We start from the raw sequence: 12,481 nt of genomic DNA, 5'->3' as shown, positions 1-12,481 counted from the left end.
AGAGCTGGAATTGAACTCCAAACTCCGGAATGTCCCAAGCTGTAATATCGTCATGGTAACCACTCCGCTTCCATGGCATCCCCTGTTATAGTTTATTCAGTGTTGCTATTGATCTACCTCAATGCACTGTGTAATGATCTGATCTGTATAAAAAGTATGCAAGGCAAACCTTTCACTGTATTTTGGTACATGTGACTTCAATTTCCACTCCTATTCTTGATTTTAACTTTCAGTAAGTTGTGTCTAAGGTGACTTCTCTCGTCTCTCACTCCTCTCTGGACACTAAAGCTATTTATCTCTTAACCATTAGCATACCTTACCTTCCTATTTTTTCCACTAAGTTGTGTGACTTAAATTTTCCCTGTATTATTTTCCCTCTGCCAGGTTCCCAACCATTCATATACTGTAACCTATTCACATGGGTGGTATGGTAGTGCAGTGGATAATGTAAATGTATTGCTTTATAGCACCAGCAATTGAGGTTCAATTCCCGCCATTGTCTGTAAGGAGTCTATACGTTCTCCCTGTGACCATATGGGTTTCCTCTCAATGCTCCAGTTTCCTCCTCCGTAACCCTTTTGGCTTGACCCCCCCCCCCCCCACCTCCACAGCTTCGGATTGTGTTGGTCGTTGATGCATGTGACACATTTCGTTATATATTTCGATGTTTTGATGCACATGTGACAAATACAGCTGAACTCCTTATGTACAATCCCTGAAAATGTTGATCAATTCTCTCCACAGCCCACACTGCCACCTAGCTTCGTGAAGCAGAACGCCAGTGCAAAGAGCCATCTCTGTAAAAAGCTCTGTGAATGAAAATCTGTTGGACTCTCACAATTTCTATTCCTCTGCATTTTCCAACCTCATAGCAGATGCCAGCCCTTTCATCTATACCGTTCCATTAGTAACAGTCCCTTCCTTGTACAGCATTCAGTCTTCAGATTAAAATACACGCCTCTCTCTCACTTTCAATTTGTATAACTAGACAGAGGTATCCAAGATGATAAGAAAGATAAATTGAGAGGACAACCAGAGACATTTGCCTACGACAGAAATGGCTAACACCAGGTAGCATAATTTTAGGAAGATTGGTGGAAAGTGTAGGGTGAATGTCAGAAATAAGTTTTTACAGAGAGTGATGAGTTTGTGAAATGCCCTACCAGGGGTGGGGTTAGAGGTGGATACAGTAGGGCACTTAAGAGACTCTAAGTTAAGTACATGGATGATAGATAAATGGAGTGCTATGTAGGAGGAAGGGGTTAGATTGATCGTGGATTAGGTTAAATGTTAAAATTGTGGGCTGAAGGGCCAGTACTTTGCTGTAATATTCTATGTTCTAGGCAATTGACATAGTTATATATGTTATACAATTTACATTATTATTAAACATTACACTATTTATTTTAGTATATTATTGTAAATTATTACATTATCATTTATTGTAACCTTGAATGTCTTGCACTGTACTGTAGCTGCTAAACAACAAATTTCACAACATATAGCAGTGATAGTAAACCTGATTCTGAATCTGAAGCATTGACAGGAGAAGGTGACATGGTGTTACAATGATACCTACTCTGCAATACTGATTAGTGTAGAAATGAAAACATCCAGTACTGTTAGCAGTGTACAGAAGGAGATGGTAATTTCATAAGTGTAATGTCACAGACTCTACAGCCTCGGAAAGAAAGTAATGGAGGAAATCTGGAGAGCGATAAAAAGTTACAAGGACAGCGTGATTTGTAGTGATTCTTTCAAGGTAATCCATAGGCGTAAATAAAAAACAATTAGATATAAACCAGAAAAAGGTAAAACATAAACACAAGATACAGGAAAACCAGATGAAGGATCTCAGCCTGAAACACCGACTGCTTATTCCCCATCTTAGATTGTGCCTGGCGTCTGGCACTTTGTGTCTGTTGCTCCAGAAAAAAGGCAAATTTAAAACCAAACAACAGGAATTCTGCAGATGCTGGAAATTCAAGCAACACACATCAAAGTTGCTGGTGAATGCAGCAGGCCAGGCAGCATCTGTAGGAAGAGGTGCAGTCGACGTTTCAGGCCGAGACCCTTCGTCAGGAGGGTCCTGACGAAGGGTCTTGGCCTGAAACGTCGACTGCACCTCTTCCTATAAATTTAAAACCAATTAGGATAGAAAGTTTTGTGTTTATATATATTGCATCCTTTTATAACTTCCTAGTTTTCATAGTTTTATTGCTCGGACATCCTTTAGTGTAACGGTTAGCATGATGCTGTTGCAGCTCAGGGCACCGGAGTTTGAAGTTCAATTCAAGCATCTTCTGTAAGGAGTTTGTACGTTCTTCCTGTGACTGCATGGGTTTCTTCCAGGTGCTCCAGTTTCTTTCCACAGTCCAAAAACATACCAGTTAGTAGGTTAATTGTTCATTGTAAATGGTCCTCGATTAGGTTACGGTCAAATAGGTAGGTTGCTGGGCATTCCTGTGATTGAATTCATTTCTGCTAGGGATGTAATATGAAGTATAATTGCTAATCATTGAATTACCATGTTGATCCTAATCAATTAAGTCAGAATGTTTTGGGCATATAATGAGCTAATATATCCTCATAGGCTTTAAGGACTAGTTGATGGATTATATCAGTATCTTCATTAGGAATCAATATTATATACTTTTTAAAATTTGTGTACATTTTATTTCAGAACAGCCTATTCCTGCTGTAGCTCTAAGTAAAATAAATTTACTGTCCAAACATACAGTACACCTGAGAGAAGTCCATTCAGTTCTGGTACAGTAAAAAGAGAGCTTGCACCCATGATACCATATTCCAGCAAAATTAAGGGAAAATATGTTTGCAAATGTAAAAAATATATACTGTTGAGTCTGGTCCCTAAGACTTATTAGGTTATATTAGCTCATTATATGCCCAAACCATTCTGACTTAATTCATTAGGATCAACATGGTAATTCAACGATTAGCAGGTAATTATTTCATATTAAGTTCCCGGCAGAAATGAATTCAATCACAAGAATCCTTGAAGCAGAAGGGGATGAAAAGCTTAGCTGATTGTGCCAACGATTGATGTTTGATTTCATAAAGTATTCCTTGTTGCAAATGAGACAGGCTATTCAGCAAATGGCATTGAGTGCTTGTTGCTTTGAATTCATTCTGTATTATCCATGTTTTGCTGTAAGAGTCCCAGGTTTTAAATGAGGAAATCATTTAGGCATTCAGGTAGCCCTCGTGAAACCATTATACACGATTTTGAATGTGGCTGTTTTGCCTTTAAATTTGCACTCTTTTATATTAGGCTCTTACTCATAAGGTGAAAGAAACATCTTTGTCCTCAACATACTGTTTGTTTTGAAAATAGAATGAGGAGTAGCGTAGCTGTCAATCAATGTGACAGGCAACAAAAGGTGGTAAAACTCTAAAGAAACCATAGAAACCATAGAAACTACAGCACAGAAACAGGCCTTCTGGCCCTTCTTGGCTGTGCCGAACCATTTTTCTGCCTAGTCCCACTGACCTGCACACGGACCATATCCCTCCATACACCTGCCATCCATGTATCTGTCCAATTTATTCTTAAATGTTAAAAAAGAACTCGCATTTACCACCTTGTCTGGCAGCTCATTCCATACTCCCACCACTCTCTGTGTGAAGAAGCCCCCCTTAATGTTCCCTTTAAACTTTTCCCCCCTCACCCTTAACCCATGTCCTCTGGTTTTTTTTCTCCCCTTGCCTCAGTGGAAAAGGCCTGCTTGCATTCACTCTATCTATACCCATCATAATTTTGTATACCTCTATCAAATCTCCCCTCATTCTTCTACGCTCCAGGGAATAAAGTCCTAACCTATTCAACCTTTCTCTGTAACTGAGTTTCTCAAGTCCCAGCAACATCCTTGTAGACCTTCTCTGCACTCTTTCAACCTTATTTATATCCTTCCTGTAATTTGGTGACCAAAACTGAACACAATACTCCAGATTCAGCCTCACCAATGCCTTATACAACCTCATCATAACATTCCAGCTCTTATACTCAATACTTCGATTAATAAAGGCCAATGTACCAAAAGCTCTCTTTACGACCCTATCTACCTGTGACGCCACTTTTAGGGAATTTTGTATCTGTATTCCCAGATCCCCCTGTTCCACTGCACTCCTCAGTGCCTTACCATTAACCCTGTATGTTCTATGTTGGTTTGTCCTTCCAACATGCAATACCTCACACTTGTCAGTAGTAAACTCCATCTGCCATTTTTCAGCCCATTTTTCCAGCTGGTCCAAGTCCCTCTGCAGGCTCTGAAAACCTTCCTCACTGTCTACTACACCTCCAATCTTTGTATCATCAACAAACTTGCTGATCCAATTTACCACATTATCATCCAGATCATTTATATAGATGACAAATAACAATGGACCCAGCACTGATCCCTGACAGTTAAGTGCTGAAGAGAACACTTATATTAGAGTTCTCTAGTGCTGAATTGTGCAGGCTGAGGTGTCTTAGTTTTGGTCCCTGATTCAGACTATCACAGAGTGCACATAGAGAAACCTTGTCAAATAGATGGGCGCTGAGTTTTCTGATGTTGGATTTTAGCAGGAATGAGGTACCAGTGTCGACTATGCATTAGCTATACAATCGCTTAGGCACTTTCCTGTCACCATTTGACAAAAGGTAAGACAAGGGGCAAAGCAATAATCAAGTCAAAGTACATTTATTATCAAAATATGAATACTATTGGGTGGTGGGGTGGAGTTAAATCTCTACCAAAGGAGGTGCAACGTGCTCCTTTCCTCCACTAGACTGTGGGTCACCCTGGGGCAAAGTATAGCACTTGCTTAGCAACCCCCCCACAATCGGGGTCATGTGAAGCCATGGGGGCAGGTGGTGGATGGTCGTGTGAGCAGCTGGTGCAGATCACAAGTCCTGGTTATGAGACCATAAGACACAGGAGCAGAATTAGGCCATTTGGCGTGTCCAGTCTGCTCCGCCATTCAATCATAGTTGATCCTTTTCTCCCCTCCTCGACCCCACTCCCCAACCTTCTCCCTGTAACATTTGATGCCATGTCCAAACAAGGACCTTAAGTACACCCAACGACCTGGCCTCCGCAGCTGTATGTGGGAACAATTCCACCCCCCGGCTAAAGAAATTTCTCCGCATCTCTGTTTTAAATGGACACCCTGCTATCCTGAGGCTATGCCCTCTTGTCCTAGACTCCCCCACCATGGGAAACATCCTTTCCACATCTACTCTGTCTAGACTTTTCAACATTCGAAAGTTTTCAATGAGTTCCCCCCTCATTCTTCTAAATTCCAGCGAGTACGGTGGGGGGGGGGGGATGTAGAATCAAACATTCCTTGTATGATAACTTTCCATTCCTGGTATCATCCTTGTGAACCTCCTCCAAACCCTCTCCGATGACAGCACATCTTTTTTTAGATGTGGAGATCAAAACTCTTCAGAGATTGTCTGCCTGGCGTCAGTATCAGAGGGATAGAAAAGTAGTCAGAGGGGGTGGCATGGCTCTGCTGGCAAAGAATGACATCGGATCAGTAGAAAGATGTCATAGGATCTTGTGTCAAAACTGTTCACAAAACTCAAGGTGAGGCCGCACTAGTGCCTTACAAAGCCTCAGCATCACATCCTTGCTCTTGTATTGTTGAAATGAATACTAACATTGCATTTCTCTTCCTTACACCTGCAAGTTAATCATTAGGTTCTTCTTTAAGGCAGAGGTTGACAGGATCTTGATTAGTCGGGGCATGACGGGATACGGGGAGAAGACCAAGAGGAAATGGTTTAGCCATGATGAAATGCTGGAGCAGACTCAATAGGTCAAATGGCCTAATTCTGCTCCTATATCTTATGGTCTTCTGGTATATCGAAGGGCTCATATTGTAATGTTCCATGTCCTATGCATGCTGCATTCAAAATAAGACAAGTGAGTTGGTGGCAGAATAGTCATAAAAAGGAACAATCTAATTGTCTTTATTGCAAAATTGTTACAAATAGCTAAGTTCAGGAACTAAACTTTCCAAGAGTTAACTTAGAGAACAGAGAGTCCAATTGATAAAAAAAGGAAGTAATAAAGTGATAATAAAGGGGCTAATTATAAGGTGATTTGAGGGAAGTGTAGGGGGATGTCAGAATTAAGTTATTTTTACATAGGGAGTTGTGAGTGTGTGGAATTTGCTGCCAGGGATGGTGGTAGAAGCAGATACCCTAGTTGCATTTAAGAAACTCTTAGATAGGCACAAGCATGATAGAAAAATTGAGGGCTACGTAGGAGGGAAGGATTAGATTAATCTTCGAGTAGGTTAAAAGTCAACGGTATCATGGACAGGTACGAGATTCTCTCCTCCCCTCTCTTTTTCCATTCTCTATTCTGACTTCCCTCTCACCCCTTCTCTTCTCTTCAGCTGCCAATCACCTCCCTTTGGTGTCCCTCCTTCCTTTCTTCCATTGTCCACTGTTCACTCCAATCGGATTCCTTCTTTTTCAGCCTTTAACTTCTTCCACCTATCACCACCCTGCTTCTTATTTCATCCCTTCCCTCCCAACCCACCTACATTCCCCCTCACCTGGCTTCACCTATCACCTGTCACTTGTGCAACTTCCTCTCCCCCCCCCAACTTCTTATTCTGTCCTGTCCTGATGAAGGGTCTTGGCCTGAAACATTGACAGTTTATTCCTCTCCAGAGATGCTGCCTGATCAACTGAGTTCCTCCAGTGTTTTGTGTGTGTGTTGCTGAAGATTTCCATTAGCTGCAGAATCTCTTGTGGTTAGATTCTGAATGCTGGTTGATCAGTCAATTTTGTTAATTCATTTGGGAAGTATGGAGGCCACTGTTCAGGCTGGCACAGGAGAAAGGGAAAAGGAATAGTCTGTTTGACATCTTGTATCAGCTTAATCATTCAATTAGATCACTTAAATCTTTTATTTCAAAACCAGATTTTTGCACTAACCCCATATCCCAAATTCGTTTAGTACCAACTCATTAGATTCTGCCGAAAGAGCTTCCACAGAAGAGATTCCCAAAGATTTACCAGCATCAAGGTGAGGAAATTTCTATGCATTCTAGTCGAATAGATGGCTCTTTATTTTGAGATGGTCGCTATTCTAGACGTTCCATGCAATGCTCTCCCCAACATGAAGAAGAAGAAGAAAGCCCTTAACTCCAAGTGGAGTCATCGGGACGCCAGCACGACGGCGTCTTTTTTAGCAGGTTTTCTTATTTTTACGAGGCCGAGTTGCTAGCTCGACGCTCAACCCAGCACGGGTGGAAAGTGTGCAAGGGAGCCGGCTGGATTTGAACTCGGGAGCCTTCGGTCCGAAGTCCGGCGCTGATGCCACTACGCCACCAGCCGGCGCTCTCTCCAACATATTAACAATGATCTCCCAGTTCCACTCAATCCCATACACCTACCTTCTCACCACAACCTGACCAATCAGGAAACTACCAAATTTTGTATTAAATATACTCGCAGTCTGCCTCCACAGCTGTCTGTGGCAGAGCATTCCACAGATTCACTACACAGGCTAAAAGGATTCCTCCTTATCTCTGTTCTAAAAGGTTGCCCTTCTATTTTGAGGCTGTGCCCTCTAGTTCTGGATACCCCCACCATAGGAAACATCCTCTCCACATTCACCTTATCTCGTCCTTTCAACATTTGGTGGGGATCAATGAGGTCCCCACACATTCTTCTAAATACCAGTGAGTACAGGCCTAAAGCTGCCAATCGCTTCTCATCTGTTAACCCTTTCGTTCTCGGAATCATCCTCATGAACCTCCTCTGGACTCTCTCCAATGGCAACAAATCTGGGGCCCAAATCTGTTGACAATACTCCAGATGTGGCCTAACTACTGTCTTATAAAGCCTCAGCATTATCTCCTTGTTTTTAGATTCTATTCCCCTTGAAATAAATGCCAACATTGCATTTGCCTTCTCTACCACAGACTCAACCTGTAAATTAACCTTCTGAGAGTCTTGCACAAGGACTCTTAAGTCCTTTTGCACCTCTGATGTTTGAATTTTCTCCCCAATTAGATAGTAGTCGGCACTTTTGTTCCTTTTACCAAGATGCATTATCATACATTTCTCAACATTGTATTACATCTGCTACTTTTTTGCCCATTCTTTCAATTTGTCCAAGTTCTTCTGCAACCACATTGCTTCCTCAACATTAGTTGCCCCTCCACCTATCTTTATATCATCTGCAAACTTTGTCACAAAGCCATCAATGTGGCAAACAATGTGAAAAGTAGTGGTCCCAATACTGACCCCTGAGGAACACCACTAGTAACTGGCAGCCAAAACAGATCTCCTTTATTTTCACTTGCTGCTTCCTGCCAGTCAGCCATTTCTCTATCTATGCCAGTATCTTTCCTGTAATACCATGGGATTTTATCTTGCCTAAGCAGCATCATGTGTGGAACCTTATCAAATACTTCCTGAAAACCCAAATAAATGACATCAACTGCCTCCCTTTTGTCTACCCTGCTTGTTACTTCCTCAAAGAACTCCAACAGATTTCCCTTCCCAGAAACCATGCTGACTTTGACTTATTTTATCATTAGTCTCCAAGAACCCCCAAACCTCATCCTTAATAATGGACTCCAACACTTTCCTAACCACTGAAGTCAGGTTAATTGGCCAACAATTTCCTTTCTTTTGCCTTCCTCCCTTCTTAAAGAGTGAAGTGACATTTGTAATTTTCCATTCCTCCGAACCATGCCAGAATCAAGTGATTGTTAAAAGATCATAACCAATGCATCTGCTACCTCTTTAGCAGCCTCTTTCAGAACTCTGGGATGAAGTCCATCTGGTCCAGGTGAGTTATCCACCTTAAGACCTTTCAGTTTGCCTTAGCACTTTTTCCTTTGTAATAACAATGGCACTCACTCCTGCTCCCTGACACTCATGGGCTTCTGGCACACTGCTCGTGTCCCTTCCACAGTGAATACTGATGTAAGATACTTAGTAAGTTCATCCACCATTTCTTTGTATCCTGCTTTATATTATTGGCTAGTTTGCCCTCATGTTTCATCTTTTCCATTCCAAAGACTTTTTTAGTTCCCTTTTGTTGGATGTTAAAAACTTCCCAATCATCCAACTTCCCACTCACTTTTGCTACTACATTGTATGTTCCTTCCTTGGCTTTCATGCGGTCCTTAACTTCCCTTGTCAGCCAAGTTTGCCTACCTCTGCCATTTGAGAACTTCTTCTTCTGTGGGACCTATCTATCCTGCACTTTGTGAACTATTCCCAGAAACTTCAGCCACCTCTCCTTTGCTGTCATTTCCTCCAGTATACCCCTCTGATCCACCTGGCAAGCTCTTCTCTCATGCCTCTGTAATTCCCGTTATTCCATTGCAGTACTGATACATCTGACTTGTGCTTCTCTCTCTCTCTCTCTCTCAAAGTGCAGTATGAATTCAATCATATTATGATCACTGCCTCCTAAAGGTTTCTTTACCTTAAGCTTCCTAATAAATCTGGATTATTACACAACACCCAATCTGAGATAGTCTCTCTGTGGGTAGGCTCAAACACAAGCTGCTCTAAAAAGCACTCGGTGAATTCTCTCTCTTGCGAACTGACTCCAGCCTGATTTTCCCAATCCCCTTGCATATTGAAGTTTCTTAATACCCTTATTACAAACCCTTTCCAGCTCCCTTTGCAATCCCAACTCCACATCTTGGCTACTATTTGGAGGCCTATATAGGTGATCCAGAATGGGAGGTCCCCTAGTGGGCTCAGCTACAAGCTGCTCTTAAAAACTCGTCTTACTGGCATTCTAGAAATTCACCCTTGTGGAGCTCAACACCAACCTAATCTTCCCAATCTACCTGCATGTTGACTATTGTAACACTGCCCTTTTGGCATGCATTTTCTACCTCCTGTTGTAATTTGGAGACCTCATCCTTATTCCTATTCAGGGGTGTGTATACAAGTCCCATCAGAGTCTTTTTACCCTTACAGTTCCTTAGCTCTATCCACAATTATTCAACACCTTCCAACCCTCTGTCACCTCTTTTTAATGATTTGATTTCATTTTATTACCAACAGAGCAATGCTGCCCCCTCTGCCTTCCTGCCTATCCTTTCAATACAATGTGTATCCTTGGACATTAAGGTCCCAGTTATAATCTTCTTTCTGCCATGATCCGGAAATGCCTACACCATCATACTTGCCAATCTGTCACTGTGCTACAAGTTCACCGACCTTATTCTGTATATTGCGCACGTTCAAATATAACACTGTCAGTCCTGCATTCATCCTTTTTGATTTTGTCTGCTTTTTATGTTGCAATTCATCCTGTTGGCTGCAATTTTGCCCTATCAACAGCCTCTCCTCACTACACATTGCCTCTGTTTGTAAACTGGCCACCTCATCTTCAGCCCTATCACTGCAGTTCCCACCCCACTTCCAAATTAGTTTAAGTCCACCCTTTGTAACTCACCTCTTTTGTACAGATCATACCTTCCCCAGTAAAGATCCTAATGATCCATAAATGTGAATCCCTGCCGTCCACACCAGTTCCTCAGCCATGCATTCACCTGCCAAATCATCCTATTCTTATCCTCAATAGCACATGGAAAAGGCAGAAATCCAGAGATTACTACTCTGGAGGTCCGGTTTCTCAGCTTTCTGTCTAGCTCCCTAAAATCCCTCTTCAGGACCTCCTCACCTTGTCTACTTATGTCATTTGTGCCAATATGTAGCCAGACTTTTGGCTGCTCACTTCCGCTCACCCAATCTGAGACATCTCTGACTCTGGCACCAGGGAAGCAACATGCCATCTCGATGTCTCTATTGTGGCCACAGAATCTCATCTCTGTTCCTCTGACTAATGAATCTCCTATCAACACTACAATCCTCTTCACCTCTCTGTTCTTCTGAGCCACAGCTCCAGATTCAGTCCCAGAGACCCGGTCACTGTAGCTCACCATTGGTAAGTCATCCCTCTCAATAGTATCTCAAGTTGTAGACTTATTATTAAAGTGAACGGTCTCAGTTGACCTCAGTTGTACTCTGCACTAGCTGTACATTTTCCTTCCTAAGGGTGACTACCTCCCTGTAGCTCCTGTCTATCACCTCCTCAGTCTCGAGCTGCAGCTCCAGTTCCTTAATATGTTTTCTCAGGAGCTGCAACTCAGTGCATCTGGTGCAGGTGTCTTTTTCCGGGAGACTGGAGGTCTCCCAGACTTCCCATATCTCACACAGAGTACAAAGCACTGCCCCTGGAGCCATTCTCACTCAACTACTGTGCCCTAACAGATGAGGAATGAACAAATAAGAACAGAAAGAGATACTTTCAAGATACTTAACCTCACCCAAGCCTGTACTCACCTAAGCATGGTGAGCCAAAGCCCAGACACTGGCTCACCCACGAGAATGGCTGCTCCTCTTGCACCCTTGCCATTTTTATTGGCCCTTTCTAATGAATTCCTCCTGCTGATTGGTCGCTCAACTCCGAGAAACTGCTGCGAAGCTCTGCCTTTAAAATCTCAGTCACCGTCCCGATCGAAAGCTAGCTCTTTTTACTCACTCCCTCACATCTATCGTCCAACTCAGAGAAAAGTACATGAAACCCAGCTTACTAAATCTTGAAAGTGAGCCTGACTGAAAGGTAGCTCTTTTTATGCACTCCCTGACGTTGATTATCCATCTGTGCTCTATCAAGCCCTGGTTAGCCCACACTTGCAATATTGTATTCAGTTCTGGTCACCCCATTATAGGAAGGATGTAGAAGCCTTAGAGATGGTGCAGCGGAGATTTACTTGGATGCTGCCTGGATTGGAGAACACGCCATGCAGATAGCTTGAACAAGCTAAGGCTTTTCTCAGTGGAGCAAAGGAGGATGAGGGGTCACTTGATAGAGATGTAAAAGATGATAAGAGGCATACATAGAGTGGACAGACAGAGGCTTTTCCCCAGGACAGAAATGGTTAATACAAGGAGGCATAATTTCAAGATGATTGGAGGAAAGTATAGGGGAATATTAGAGGTAAGTTTTATTTTAGCACAGATAGTGCTAGGTGTGTGGAACACACTGCCAAGGATGGTGGAGAGGCAGATACATTAAGGACATTTAAGAGTCTCTCAGATGGGCACATGGGTGATAGAGAAATTGAGGGCTCTGTGGGAGGAATCAGAATCAGGTTTAATATCACCGGCATATGTCATGAAAATTGTTGTCTTTGCAGCAGCAGTACAATGCAATACATAATAATAGAGAAGAAGATGTGAATTACAGTAGGTATATATAATAGTTAAATTAAACAAGTAGTTTAATAGAAACAAAAAATAGTAAGGTAGTGTTCATGGGTTCAATGTCCATTCAGAAAACGGATGGCAGAGGGGAGGAATCGTTGAGTGTGTGCCTTCCGGCTCCTGTACCTCCTTCCTGATGCAGCAATGAGAACAAGCCATGATGTGGGTAATGGCGGTCCTTAATGATGGATGCCATCTTTCTGAGGCATT

This window comes from Mobula birostris, chromosome 3 (assembly GCF_030028105.1).
Source record: "Mobula birostris isolate sMobBir1 chromosome 3, sMobBir1.hap1, whole genome shotgun sequence".
In the NCBI taxonomy this organism is placed as follows: Eukaryota; Metazoa; Chordata; class Chondrichthyes; order Myliobatiformes; family Myliobatidae; genus Mobula; species Mobula birostris.
The sequence above is the reverse complement of the archived record's forward strand: the minus strand, read 5'-3'. Positions refer to the sequence as shown.